Source organism: Trichechus manatus, unplaced genomic scaffold (genome assembly GCF_000243295.1).
Source record: "Trichechus manatus latirostris isolate Lorelei unplaced genomic scaffold, TriManLat1.0 scaffold00025, whole genome shotgun sequence".
NCBI classification, from domain to species: domain Eukaryota; kingdom Metazoa; phylum Chordata; class Mammalia; order Sirenia; family Trichechidae; genus Trichechus; species Trichechus manatus.
Window position 1 is genome coordinate 12,749,085 of NW_004443961.1, and position 13,838 is coordinate 12,762,922.

Sequence of the window (13,838 nt, forward strand, 5' to 3'; positions counted from 1 at the left end):
ACTGCAAGGTGGAAGGGTAGACCAGGATTTTATAATGATCCTGCTTCCTCTTGTGGGAGCACTGGTGGTTCAGTGGTAGAATCCTCATCTTCCATGTGGGAGGCCCGGGTTCAATTCCCAACCAAAGCACCTCATATGGAGCCACTACCTGTCTGTCAGTGGAGGCTTGGGTGTTGCTAAGATGCTGGACAGTTTTCAGCAAAGCTTCCAGACTAAGATGGACTAGGAAGAAAGGCCCGGTGATCTATGTCCAAAAATCAACCACTGAAAACCCTATGGATCACAACAGTTCAACCCAAAACCAATCATGGGGGTGGTACAGGACTGAGCAGCATTTCATACCTTGTGCAAGGGGTTGTCATGAGTCAGAGGCAGACTCAACAGTAGCAAACAACAGCAGCAGCTTCCCTTTACCTCCCCACCCAACTACCTCAAGCTGATACTATTCTCGCAAGGTCATTTTCTAGGCCTTTTCCCCATAACTTTTAAAATAATTCTACTTGCACCATTTCCCTACTACCGTTCCAAACTGTTTCTCCCATTCTGGAATCTTTTCTACAGAAATTATGACGAGTGTCATCTATTACACCGCCTACTTAGTTACAACTGGGCTATAAGTATTATACATAATTAGATATTTTTATCCTTCCCCATCAATCAGTGCCTCCTAAATTCAGTTTGTGGCTTTCAGAATTTCCCTTCGCTGAATTTGTGGATAGGAATGCAGATGAAGTTTACAAACTTTACTCAGGAAAAGGCAGTCTCACATTTCTGATAGGGAATCCTCTGGGAAGAAAATAGCATATTGGAGTAATAGTTAATGTGGCTGCTTTTCTCTCCTACAATCTGCCGGCGGTGACCAGTGCCTTGTATCCCCTTCTGGTCTCGTTCTAGCTCTCTGCACACAGAAGCCCCTCAAGTGTGCTGAGGAAGTTTCGCTTGCACACAGTCTCTTCCTGAACACATTCACTGCAACAGTTTTCATGGAGAATTTCAGAACCCTTAAATTCAGCTGGTGGAAAAGGGCAACACCTTTTTTTTTTAAGTAATCAATGCTTAATTATTTGAAGATACAAGAAAACTTTATGAGCTTTTCCTATTTCCAAACACATGTTGTGGTTGTTCGATGCTGTGAAGTCAATTCTGACTCATAGTGACCACATGTGACAGAGCAGAACTGCCCCACAGGGTTTTCTAGGCTGTGTAATCATTACAGAAACAGATTGCTAGGTCTTTCTCCCACGGAGCAGCTGGGTGGGTTTGAACTGCTAACCTTTTGGTTAAAAGCCGAACGTTTAAACGTTGCACAACTGGTGCTCCTTTTCCAAATACATAACAGGCTAATAGTTTATAGAAGTGGAAGTAGAGGTTCAGAGATTGCTAATTTGTTCAAGGTCACATAACTCAGACTTTTTATAAACAATAATATTTCTAGAGCCATATTGTGTAAGGTACTGAAAAGTCTATATTATAAAACATTCAAAAAATATTTGAACTGTTGCAGCCATAAGTAACCTAATTCAGCCACAAGAGGATTTGGGGGCAGAGAGAGAGAAGGAGGAGGAATAAGAAGGCTTACAAACCTTAATCAGATTATATGTCTGCCATAACTAGATTCCCTAAGTAACAAACTGTTTACTTTCCATGTCATTTTGTCGATAAAAAAGCAACTTTATTCCTAGGCACAAATCCAATACCAAATACTCCCTTCAAAAAGTAAATCTTTCCAAATATATATTCATCACCAGAATGTCTAAAATATAGGCGTGGTTGTAATCCACTAATTAAATCAACAGCATGTTATTTTGAGCTTTTAAAAATGATCGTCTGTCAGCTGGTCATACTATGGTGGCTTTCAGGTTGCTGTGATGCTGGAAGCTATGCCACTGATATTTCAAATATCCAGCAGTGTAACCCATGGTGTACAGGTTTCTGCAGAGCTTCCAGACTAAAACAGACTAGGAAGAAGGATCTGGTGATCTATTTCTAAAAATAGTGTCTGATATAGCGCCAGACAATGAGCTCCTCAGGTTGGAAGGCACTCAAAATACGACTGGGGAAGAGCTGCCTCTTCGAAATAGAGTTGACCTTAATGACGTGAATGGAGTCAAGCTTTCAGGATCTTCAGTTGCTGAAGTGGCATGACTCAAAATGAGAAGAAACAGCTGCAAATATCCATTAATAATCGGAACATGGAATGTAAGAAGTATGAATGTAGAAAAACTGAAGTTGTCAAAAATGAAATGGAATGCATAAAGATTGTTATCCTAGGCATCATGATAAATGGAGAAAAGCCTAAAGTTGTCAAAGATTTCATTTTACTTGGATTCACAATCAACATCCATGGAAGCAGCAGTCAAGAAATCAAATGACGCATAGCATTGGGCAAATCTGCTGCAAAAGACCTCTTTAAAGGGTTGAAAAGCAAAGATGTCACCTTGAAGACTAAGGTGGGCCTGACCCAAGACGTGGTGTTTTCAATCGTCTCACATGCATGTGAAAGCTGGACGATGAATAAGGAAGACTGAAGAAGAACTGACGCCTTTGAATTGTGGCATTGGCGAAGAATACTGAATACGCCATGGACTGCCAAAAGAATGAACAAATCTGTCTTGGAAGAAGTACAACCAGAATGCTCCTTGGAAGCAAGAATGGCAAGACTATGTCTCACATACTTTAGACATGTTATCAGGAGGGATCAGTCCATGGAGAAGGACATCATTCTTGGTGAATTAGAGGGCCGTAGAAAAAGACGAAGACCCTCGACGAGATGGATTAACACAGTGGCTGCAACAATGGGCTCAAGCATAATGAGACTGTGAGGATGGCGTGGGATCAGGCAGTGTTTCGTTCTGTTGTACACAGGATCCGCTATGAGTTGGAACAACTCGATGGCATCTAATAACAACAACAGACATTAGTGAGCTGAAATGGACTGGTATCGGCCATTCTGAATCAGACAGTCATATGGTCTACTATGCCGGGAATGACAAATTGAAGAGGAATGGTGTTGCATCCATCGTCAAAAAGAACATTTCAAGCTCTATCCTGACGTACAATCCTGTCAGTGATAGGATAATATCCATACGCCCACAGGAAGACCAGTTAATACAACTATTATTCAAATTCACACACCAGCCGCTAAGTGCAAAGATGAAGAAATTGAAGATTTTTATCAACTTCTGCAGTCTGAAATTGATCAAACATGCAATCAAGATGCACTGACAATTACTGATAACCAGAAGATGAAAGTTGGAAACAAAGAAGGAACGGTAGCTGGAAAATATGGCCTCTGCGATAGAAACGACGCTGGAGATTGCGTGACAGAATTTTCCAAGACCAAAGACTTACTCATTCCAAATACATTTTTTCAACAACATAAATGGTGGCTATACATGTGGACCTCCCTAGATGGAATACACAGGAACCAAATCAACTACTTCTGCAGCAAGATGATGGAGAAGCTCAACTTCATCAGTTAGAACAAGGCTAGGAGAGGCTGGCTGCGGAACAGATCATCAATTGCTCATATACAAGTTCCAGTTGAAGGTGAAGAAAATTAAAACAAGTCCAAGAGAGCTAAAGTACAACCCTGAGTACACCCCACCTGAATTTAGAGACCATCTCAAGAATAGATTTTACTCACTGAACACTAATGACTGAAGACCAGACGAGTTGTAGAATGACATCTAGTACATCATATGTGAAGAAAGCAAACTTGCAAATGACACTATGTCTTACCTAGACAGTAAAGTGCATGGCTTTACTACAGCTATTTTCCCATTGCTGAAAACTATACACACTTTCCGTATTGTTAAGGATTCCAAACACCACTCCCCCAAGACTTCAAAGAAGTTGAAATGAACCCAACAATTGCAAATTTCAAAATTCAGTTTAGCCAAAGAACTGGCATTGAAAAGTGTTATCTACCAGGGAAGACAGATGGAGAGGGAACAGGCTTGATATATGGCAAGACACAGATAAGCAAATAGGGGAAGAAATGATGAAGTGAAGAAGCTGAAGGGGAGAAGGAATGAAAAAATAGAGAAGAGATAAAAAGATGGAGTGGCAGCCAGGTGATATACAAAGCCTTCGGAAAATTCCTTCGCATTCACCAGGCTGACAGGCAGTAGAAGGAGGTGTTGACTGGGATTACAGATGCACAGGAAGAACTGAATCATTTCCCCCACTCAAGTGAAATCTGATCTTAAAGGAAGAACTTCAACTCTATTTTCTTTCACCCACCAAGGAGCCAAGCACAGCTAGAATCATTAAATCTGAGACATTCTCCTTGTGATTCGGTAGTCAGAATCCCATAAAATACCCGGCTACCACCAATGACCGCCCTGACAGGGAACGTAACAGAGAGTCCCGGACAGAGCCAGAGAAAATGTAGAACAGAATTCAAATTCACCTAAAAAGACAAGACTTAATGGTCTGACAGGGACTGGAGGAACACCCGAAACCATGATACTGGATGCACTGTTAATCCACAACTGAAACCATTCCTGAAGCCCACTCTTCAAGATAAAGATTAGACAGAACTATAAAACAAAAAACAATACACGTGAGGAATGTGCTTCTTAGTTCAGTCAGATATACAAGACCAAATGGGCAGCTCCTGTCCAAAAGCAGGATAAGGAGGCAGGAAGGGACAGGAACTGGTCAAATGGACACACGGAACTTGGGGTGGAAAGAGGGAGTGTGCTGTCACATTGTGGGGACTGCAACTAATGTCACAAAACAATATATGCATAACTTTTGAATGAGAAATTAACTGGAGATGTAAACTTTCACCTAAAACACAATAAATAAAAAATAATTATCAACATGTAAAAAAAAAGAATCCCATAAAATGAAGTATATGAAAGTGCTTAGAATTGGGAAGTACTGTTATGTGGCATCTAGTAGAACTGTCCCATAGTTTTCTTGGGTGTAATCTTGGTGGGAGATTGCCAGGTCTTTCGCGGAGCCACTGGGTGGGTTCGAATCACAAACCTTTAGGTTAGCAGCCAAGTGTTTAACCTTAGAGGCCTTAGGCATCATTATTATTAGCAATATTATTAGCATCAGAATGGCTAACTGATATTGTTTTCTAATTTTAAGAAAATCAACAGTAAAAAAAAAAAAAAAAAGAACAGAAGAAAGAAATTACATCCCTTAAAACATCCAGTGCCTTGTACCAACAACTATTAACTGGGAATCCATATTTTTCTAGGCATGGAGCACAGGCAGATTTAGCATGAAAATACCTGCACAGGACCCTCCATTCTCATAAAAATAAATATGTACTTTCATATCTTATTTTGTATTATAATTGTATGTTATTTTTATTTAAGAGGACACCCCTCAAAACTGGATCTCCCTCTGTCACTGGGGCAGATAACAAAGAAGAATAAGGATAGGTATTCTAACTCCTGAGCTCTCGGTTTATTCGGAAACAGTAAGGAAGGAATAACTGCAATGTGATGTGCTAAGTACTGTGAGACTCCAGTGGACTCCAGAGTACTTAGTGGACTCCAATGCTGTCAACATGAGTCAGAAAAAATTCAAAGGTTATATGGCATCTGAATTGTCTTGAAGGAGATCAGGAAAGTGAGCAGAAAAGCCAGGTGCAGGGCATTCTTGCTAAGAGAAGTACATTTGCAAAGACAATAAAGCCATAAAAAATCCCAGAACATTTCATGACAGGAGGCTGCAGTATTGGGCTATGGAAGGGAGGACAGGAGCTAGGGAAACAATGGTGCGAAGGCCAGGTGGAGCATGTAGAGTCATTGGAGGGCATGGGGAGAGGAGGGGTTACTAAAACGTAGTTTCTGGAAAATCAATTTGGGCAATTCTGGCAATAGGGTAAATAACTCACCAAAGAGAGCAAAGGACTAATGATGGTATAACCAGATGTTTGGCTGTTAAAACAGCCCAATAAAAAAATGATAAGATTAAGGCAGTGGCAAGAAAAAAAAGAGAAGGACTATAGACACATTCATTAGAAGGAATGAAAAGGATTCAATGACCACTACACAAGTTCATTGAGATGAGTGAGGCTGGAAAAGTGGAATGGTCAAGTGAGGGCAATAGAGTTGACTCTCCCAGTGTTCCTAATCTGGGAAACTAAAAATATGGAGACACCATTAGCTGAATAAGCAACAGAAGAAAGAGAAATATGTTTTTTGGAAGAAAGGATAGAAATACGTTCCTATCTACAAAATGAAATGCGCTGTTGCTGCTGTGTGTCGTCGAGTCGATTCTGACTCATAGAAACCTACAGCAGTCTTATAGGACAGACTAGAACTGCCCCATAAGGTTTCTAAGGCTGTAATCTTTATGGAAGCAGATCACCAGGTCTTTTCTTCCATGGAGCTGCTGGTGGATTCAAACCGTCGAACTTTTAGGTAGCAGCCAAGCGCTTCAATGGTAGAATTCTTGCCTTCCATGAGGAAGACCCGGGTTCCATTCCCAGTCAATGCAGCTCATGCGCAGCCACCATTTGTCAGTCACTGGAGGCTTGTGTATTGCTATGATGCTGAAAAGGTTTCAGCAGAGCTTCCAAATTAAGACAGAGTAGATCTACTTCAAAACTCTACGCGTCGCAACAGTCCGATCCTGGTGTGTATGGGGCTGCCATAAGTCGGGATGACTAACAACTACAGTTAACAACAACAAATAAAACGTATTTGACATCCCTTTGGTTCCTACACCTATGTGAAACCAAATTACTAATGAAGATAAAAACAATAAGGTAAGACTAAATCTGATGCAATATCAAAATACCTAAAATAAACATCAAACAATAATCAGCAATTTAAATTAAAAATCCTAGGAGAATCAAAAACTTTCCAGCAAGCTCTAGGATGAAGTAGTCTAAATATATGGAGACAAACGTATCTAAAAAAGATCAAATCTGCCACAATCCTCTCCTATTAACTAACCTCTATGCTAAACAAAAATAAATTTACCTTTGGATCTGCTATTAATTGAATATGCATCCAAGAAGAAAACAAAACTGGTCCACAATAATAAAAGTAGTGTTTTTTCATATTCTGAACTAAAGAATTTCTAGACAGAACCCTGTGGTCCTCTGACAGCAAAGAGATGCCACTGTCTAAATAGACTGATAAGCTTGTCAGTCAGGGGTCGCCTGCATTGCTGAGAATACATTGAACAAACTTAGCAAAACAGGTAACAATTCACATCTTTCTGGCAAGATTCCCAGTATTTCAGATTAAGGGAAAATTACACAAAGAAATCCAGATTAGTATGAACCTATCTGAACATGAACGTTAGCCATATGAGATAAATAGGCATGGACCAATTCAATCCCCTAATTACTAATTCACAGATAATGTAACAGGCTACACTATTTAGTTACCATATGCAATTCTGTAGGACTCACCAGGGCAATACTGACAACTGGTATTTTCTCTCTAAAAACATTTTATGTCTTATTCTCGTTCAATAAACTTGACTATTTGCTCTTAATTAACTCACCTACTATTTAACTACATTCATTGACCGTATTTTACTATGCTACTCAAAGGACTACATGCTAATATTAAGGTTATAAACCAACTTTTAATTCTGTAATAATCCAGAAAGCACATCTGCCTTAAAAGGAATGTTATTTTCATTTTCTTTATTTGCCATTTAATTTCAATTAGGTGATCAGAAAGTAGAGACAAACATATAAATGTTAAAAAAGCCATAAAATGTGAATGATTCCAGTCAGCATATTTTCACAGTATAATGACAAAGAATTTCTTCTCTTCAATGGTTTCATCTGTCCTTGTAGTTTAGAAGCATGATCTAGAGCTATGTTGACCAACAGGGTAGCAATTGGCCACACATGGCTACTGAGCACGTGAAATGTGGCTAGACCTAACGGAGATGTGCTCTAAGTCTAAAATATATACTGGATTTCAAAGACTTACTACAAAGAAAATTAAGTAAATTGTCTCATTAAATTTTTTTATTACATGTTAAAACGATAATATTTTGGATTAAATAAAATCTATTATTAAATTACTTTCAACTGCTTTTTTAATTTCAAAGATGTGGTTACTACACAATTTTAAATTACTTATGAGACTCAAAATATATTACTATTGGGCAGCACTGACCTAGAGTGATCTAGACTACCAGATCATCCCCTGTCCAATTCTTGATACATCTGATAATGTTAGTTGTGACATATACGTAATATTTGGTATACAATTATTTGGATAATTCAGGCACTAAATTACCCTCTTTGCTACCCAAATTCACTACATGATTGTTATCTAAATTTGTCAGGATATTTATACAGATAAATATCTCAAAAATGGCAAGAACTATAAAAGCTATGCAACAGATTCTCAAATAGGTAAGGGGAATTTGTCAAGTAGTCTAGAAAGAAGTATTGGGCTCAATACCAAAACTGGCGATGTGCTTATATGCTATACAAGCTAGATACAAAAGCTTGTGGAATATCTCAAGAGTCACTTGACTATTTTTTTTTTTACTTTTATTCCCTGATATCTTTCAAGACTGAAAAATTCTAAGTTAATTCTACACTTACCAGCTTATTTTAACCATGATTTACTTACTCTGAACCCTCAAGAAACATTCAATAAAAGCACGAATTTAAGAAGACTGAAAAGCACTGTAATACAAAAGCCTGACACAAGCAGTTGAAGCCAAGAATGGAGAATTTCTAAACCATTAAAATGCTCCTTAATTGTGTATTCATACAAGGGACTATTATTGAGCAACAAAAAGGAAAGAACTACTGATACACAAAACATGGATAAATCTCAAAATAATTACACTGGAAGAAGACAGACAAAAAAAAAGTACATACTGTATTATTCCATTTATATAAAGGTCTAGAGGTTGTCAATGTCATCAATCAGAACAAGGCCAAGGGCTGACTGTGAAACAGACCATCAATTACTCATACGCAAGTTCAAGTTGAAGAAAATTTTAAGAAGTGCACGAGAGCCAAAGTACAAGCTTCAATATTTCCCACCTGAATTTAGAGGCCGTCTCAAGAACAGATTTGATGCACTGAACACTAATGACCGAAGACCAGACGAGTTGTGGGCTGACATCAAGGACATCATACATGAAGAAAGCAAAAGGTCATTAAAAAGACAGGAAAGAAAGAAAAGACAAAAACGGATGTCAGAAGAGATTCTGAAATTTAACTCTTCAACTTAGGGTACTTAAAGGGAGTGGAAGAAATGATGAAGTAATAGAGCTGAACAGAAGGTTTCAAAGGGTGGCTCTAGAAGACAAAGTAAAGTACTATAACGAAATGTGTAAAGACCTGGAGATAGAAGACCAAAAGGGAAGAACATGCTCTGCGTTTTTCAAACTGAAAGAACTGAAGAAAAAATTCAAGTCTCAAGTTGAAATACTGAAAGATTCTATGGGCAAAATATTGAACGATGCAGGAAGCATCAAATGAAGATGGAAGGAATACACAAAGTCACGAACCAAAAAAGAACTGGTCGATATTCAACCATTTCAAAAGGTAGCATAAAATCAAGAACAAACGGTACTGAAGGAAGAACTCCAAACTGCACTGAAGGCATTGGAGAAAAACAAGGCTCCAGGAATTGACAGACTGCCAAGAGATGTTTCAACAAACAGACGCAATGCTAGAAGTGCTCACTCATCTATGTCAATAGATTTGGAAGACAGATACCTGGCCAATAGACTGGAAGAGATCCATATTTGTGCCCATTCCAAAGGTGATCCAAAGGAAATGAAGAAATTATCAAACAATATCATTATATACTCGCAAGTAAAATTTTGCTGAAAGTAATTAAAAAACAGTTGCAGCAGTACATTAACAGGGAACTACCAGAAATTAAAGCTAGATTCAGAAGAGGACATGGAACAAGGGATATCATTGCGGATGTCAGATAGAGCTTGACTGAAAGCTGAGACTACCAGAATGATGTTTACCTGTGTTTTATTGACTATGCAAAGGCATTCAACTGCATGGATCATAACAAATTATGGATAACATTGCAAAAAATGGGAATTCCAGAACACTTGATTGTGCTCATGTGGAACCTGTACACAGACCAAGAGGCAGTCGTTCCAACAGTACAAGGGGATACTATGTGGTTTAAAATCAGGACAGGTGTGCATCAGGGTTGTATCCTTTCACCATGCTTATACGGTCACTATGAGTCAGAATCAACATGACAGCAATTACTTAGTGTTGCTTGCTGTTATTCAATCTGTATGCTGAGCAAATAATCCAAGAAGCTGGACTATGTGAACAAAACCATAGCATCACGGTTGGAGGAACACTCATTAACAACCTGCAATATCCAGATGACACAACTTTGCTAGCTGAAAGCGAGGAGGACTTGAAGCACTTACTGACAAAGATCAAAGACTACAGCCTTCAGTATGGATTACACCTCTACATAAAGAAAACAAAAGTCCTCACAACTGGACCAATATGCAACATTATGATAAAGGAGAAAAGACTGAAGTTGCCAAGGATTTCATTTTACTTGGATCCACAATCAACACCTATGGAAGCAACAGTCGAGAAATCAAATGACACATTGCATTGGACAAATCTGCTGCAAAAGATCTCTTTAAAGTGTTAAAAAGCAAAGATGTCACTCTGAGGAATAAGGTACGCTTGACCCAAGGCATGGTATTTTCAATGGACTCGTATGCATGTGAAAGCTAGACAATGAATAAGACTGAAGAAGAACTGATGCCTTTGAATTACGGTGTTAGCGAAGAATACTGAATATACCACAGAATGCCAGAGGAATGAACAAATCTGTCTTGGAAGAAGTACAGCCAGAATGCTCCTTAGATGCAAGGATGGTGAGACTTCATCTTACGTATTTGGGACATTTTATCAGGAGGGACCAGTCCCTGAAGAAGGACATCATGCTGGGTAAAGCAGAGGGTCAGCAAAAAAGAGAAGTGACTCAATGAGACGGATTGACACAGTGGCTACAACAATGGGCTTAAACATAGCAATGACTGTGAGGATGGCACAGAACCAGGCAGTGTTTCGTTGTGTTGTACATAGGGTCGCTATGAGTAGGAACTGACTAGATGGTACCTAACAACAACAACAACAGAGGTCTCTGGTGATTCAGTGGTGGAATTTTCACCTTCCTTGGGAGACAGGGGTTCAATTTCCAGCCAATGAACTTCATGAGCAGCCACAATTCATCTGTCAACGGAGGCTTGTGTGTTGCTATAATGCTAAACAGGTTTCAGCGAAGCTCCAGACTAAGACAGACTAGGAAGAAAAGCCTGGCGATCTACTTACAAAAATCAGCCAATGAACACCCTATGGAGCACAGAGGTCTGATCTGCAACCAACAGGGGATGGCACTGGACGGGGGAGCATTTCGTGCCATTGCACATGGGTGACCATCAGTCGGGGACTGACATGAGAACAGCTAACAACAACAAAGAACGTAAACTAATCTATGGTGACCCAAAGCAAGCAGTGGTTGTGTGGAAATGGGAGGATGGGGAGAGAGAAAATTATTATAAATGTTCAGGGGAGAACTTTTAGGGGTGATGTATATATTTGTTATCTTGATTTTGGTGATGGTTTCATATGCCAAAACTCATCAAATATGTCACTTTATTGTATGTCAATTATACCTCAATAGAACTGTTAGTCCCTCTTCCTTGAGAAAAGAAGAGCCTGAGCATCCTGAGTTTAGCACCCAACAGACTTTCACTAAACTCAGTGAAGCTGACCAGGGAGCAATAATCTAGGCCCAGGGATGGTTTCTTCTTTTGTTTTCCTACTTCAGTCACAAAACAGATCTAAAAATACTTAGTGACTTAGCTTGATCCAATGTATATATTCAAACCCACCCAGAGGCTCCAAGGGAAAAGGCCTGGTGATCTGCTTCCATAAAGATTACAGTCAAGGAAACCCAATATGGCAGTTCTACTGTCACATGCTGTCTCTATGAGCTGGAATAGACTGAACGGCACCTAACAACAACGACAGATAGACAGACAGATGGACAGATTGCCAGTTGGTGTTGAGTCGATTCCAACTCATGGTGACCCTATAGGACAGAGTACAACTGCCCCATAGAGTTTCCAAGGAGCAGCTGGTGGGTTCAAACCACCAACCTTTTGGTTTGCAGCTGAGGTCTTAACTACTGCACCATCAAAAAAAAAAAAACCTGTTGCTATCAAGTCGATTCCAACCCATAGCAATCCTACAGGACAGAGCAGAACTGCCCCCATAGAGTCTCCAAGGAGCAGCTGGTGGATTTGAACTGCCAACCTTTTGGTTACCAGCCCTTAACCACTATGCCACCAGGGTTTCCGCTGCACCACCAGGGCTCCAGATATAGGTGGTAGATTATATCAGAGAAAAGTGGCGGTTCTGTGCTGCACCTTTCCAGAATTGCACTGATGGCTACATTTACTACTCCCAGGGAAAACGGGAATGTGGTGGGAAAGAGAGAGGTTTAGACAAAACTCCACTCAACCCAACAGTTGAAGCCCTGGAGTTCCAAAATAGGAAATGAATGTTGCCCAGAGCCGGACTTTGAGCTTGACTTACAAAAATGAAATACCCTTGATAAGGTGGGGTGGGGGTTCGGGGAACATCTAAGGCTTTATGGATAATACTTCAGAAAAAACAGGACCTGTTATAGCAGCCTAGCCAGGAAGAAGGGAAGTGGAGCATACCTTGTACAGAGCAAGGAGGATTTTTTAAGCATATCTGGGTACCTGAGTGATAGAATCACAAGCAAGTCTGTCATCTTCTTTGCATTTCTCTAGGTCTTCCATAATTTAAAAAACTACACTATTTTTATAATGAAAAGTTGAAAAAACAAATCTCTCTCATGGATTTAATAGTTTTAAAATGTAAGCAACAGAAGAAGTGGTAAAGCACTCCATGACTTACTCAAACTATCATGATGAAATTGTCAGCACAGCCTAAATAGCTTTTTACTCAATTTTTTTTTTTTTGGTAGCTGATGTTCCTATTTTTTCCTTTCTTACAAATGTTTCCTTTTCCACTTTCCCCTCATGCATTTATTTATAGTACCTTAGATCTGGAGGTAGGGTGGTTTACAAGAAAATAACAATGAATTTTGCTTTGCCAGACATAAATAAAACTAAAAGGAGGATAAAGATAAGAATTCCCTAGACCAAACAAATGTAACCACCACAGGAAGGAAGAGAAAGAGTAAAAATTTTAGCCTTGTTTTTACTTTTTTTTTTTTCTTTTAACACTCAGCACTACGGATTTGGAAGAATGGCTTTAACGTTTATCTTACTCAACAAATGTAATTTCAACATCTTAAAAAGGATTTTATTGTAACATATATGGCATAAATTCCCTTTTTAATCTTATCTTTTTCCAAAGAGGGCAAAAAATTTCTGGGGGTGGGAGGAGATTATGCCACATGTTAGCCCATAAATATATATAGAGTTTAACTTTCAGATCAATATAAGAATAAATTCTGCTGTCTTACTCATACTCAAAACCCATCATGAGATGTTTATAACACTATTTCATCTTTGCTGAATTGAAAGTTTTACTGATTTCTTAAAAGATAGTAGAAGAAATGTTTTGTGAAATTTAATGCTTCTATGAAACCTTTTTTTAAAAAGAAAACGAATACTCTGTCCATGAGAAGGGAGAGCTTTAACAGGCACAATTTCCCAATGAACACCAGGAGAACAAAAATAAGTGGCAGAGGCCAAAGATAAAATACTTTTTTCCTCAAATAGCAGTTTCCCTTTCTTCCCAAACATCAAATTACCACAATAATACCTAGACTACCACAACAGCCTGCTAGTGACCTCCCTCCCTTGCCCTGAAC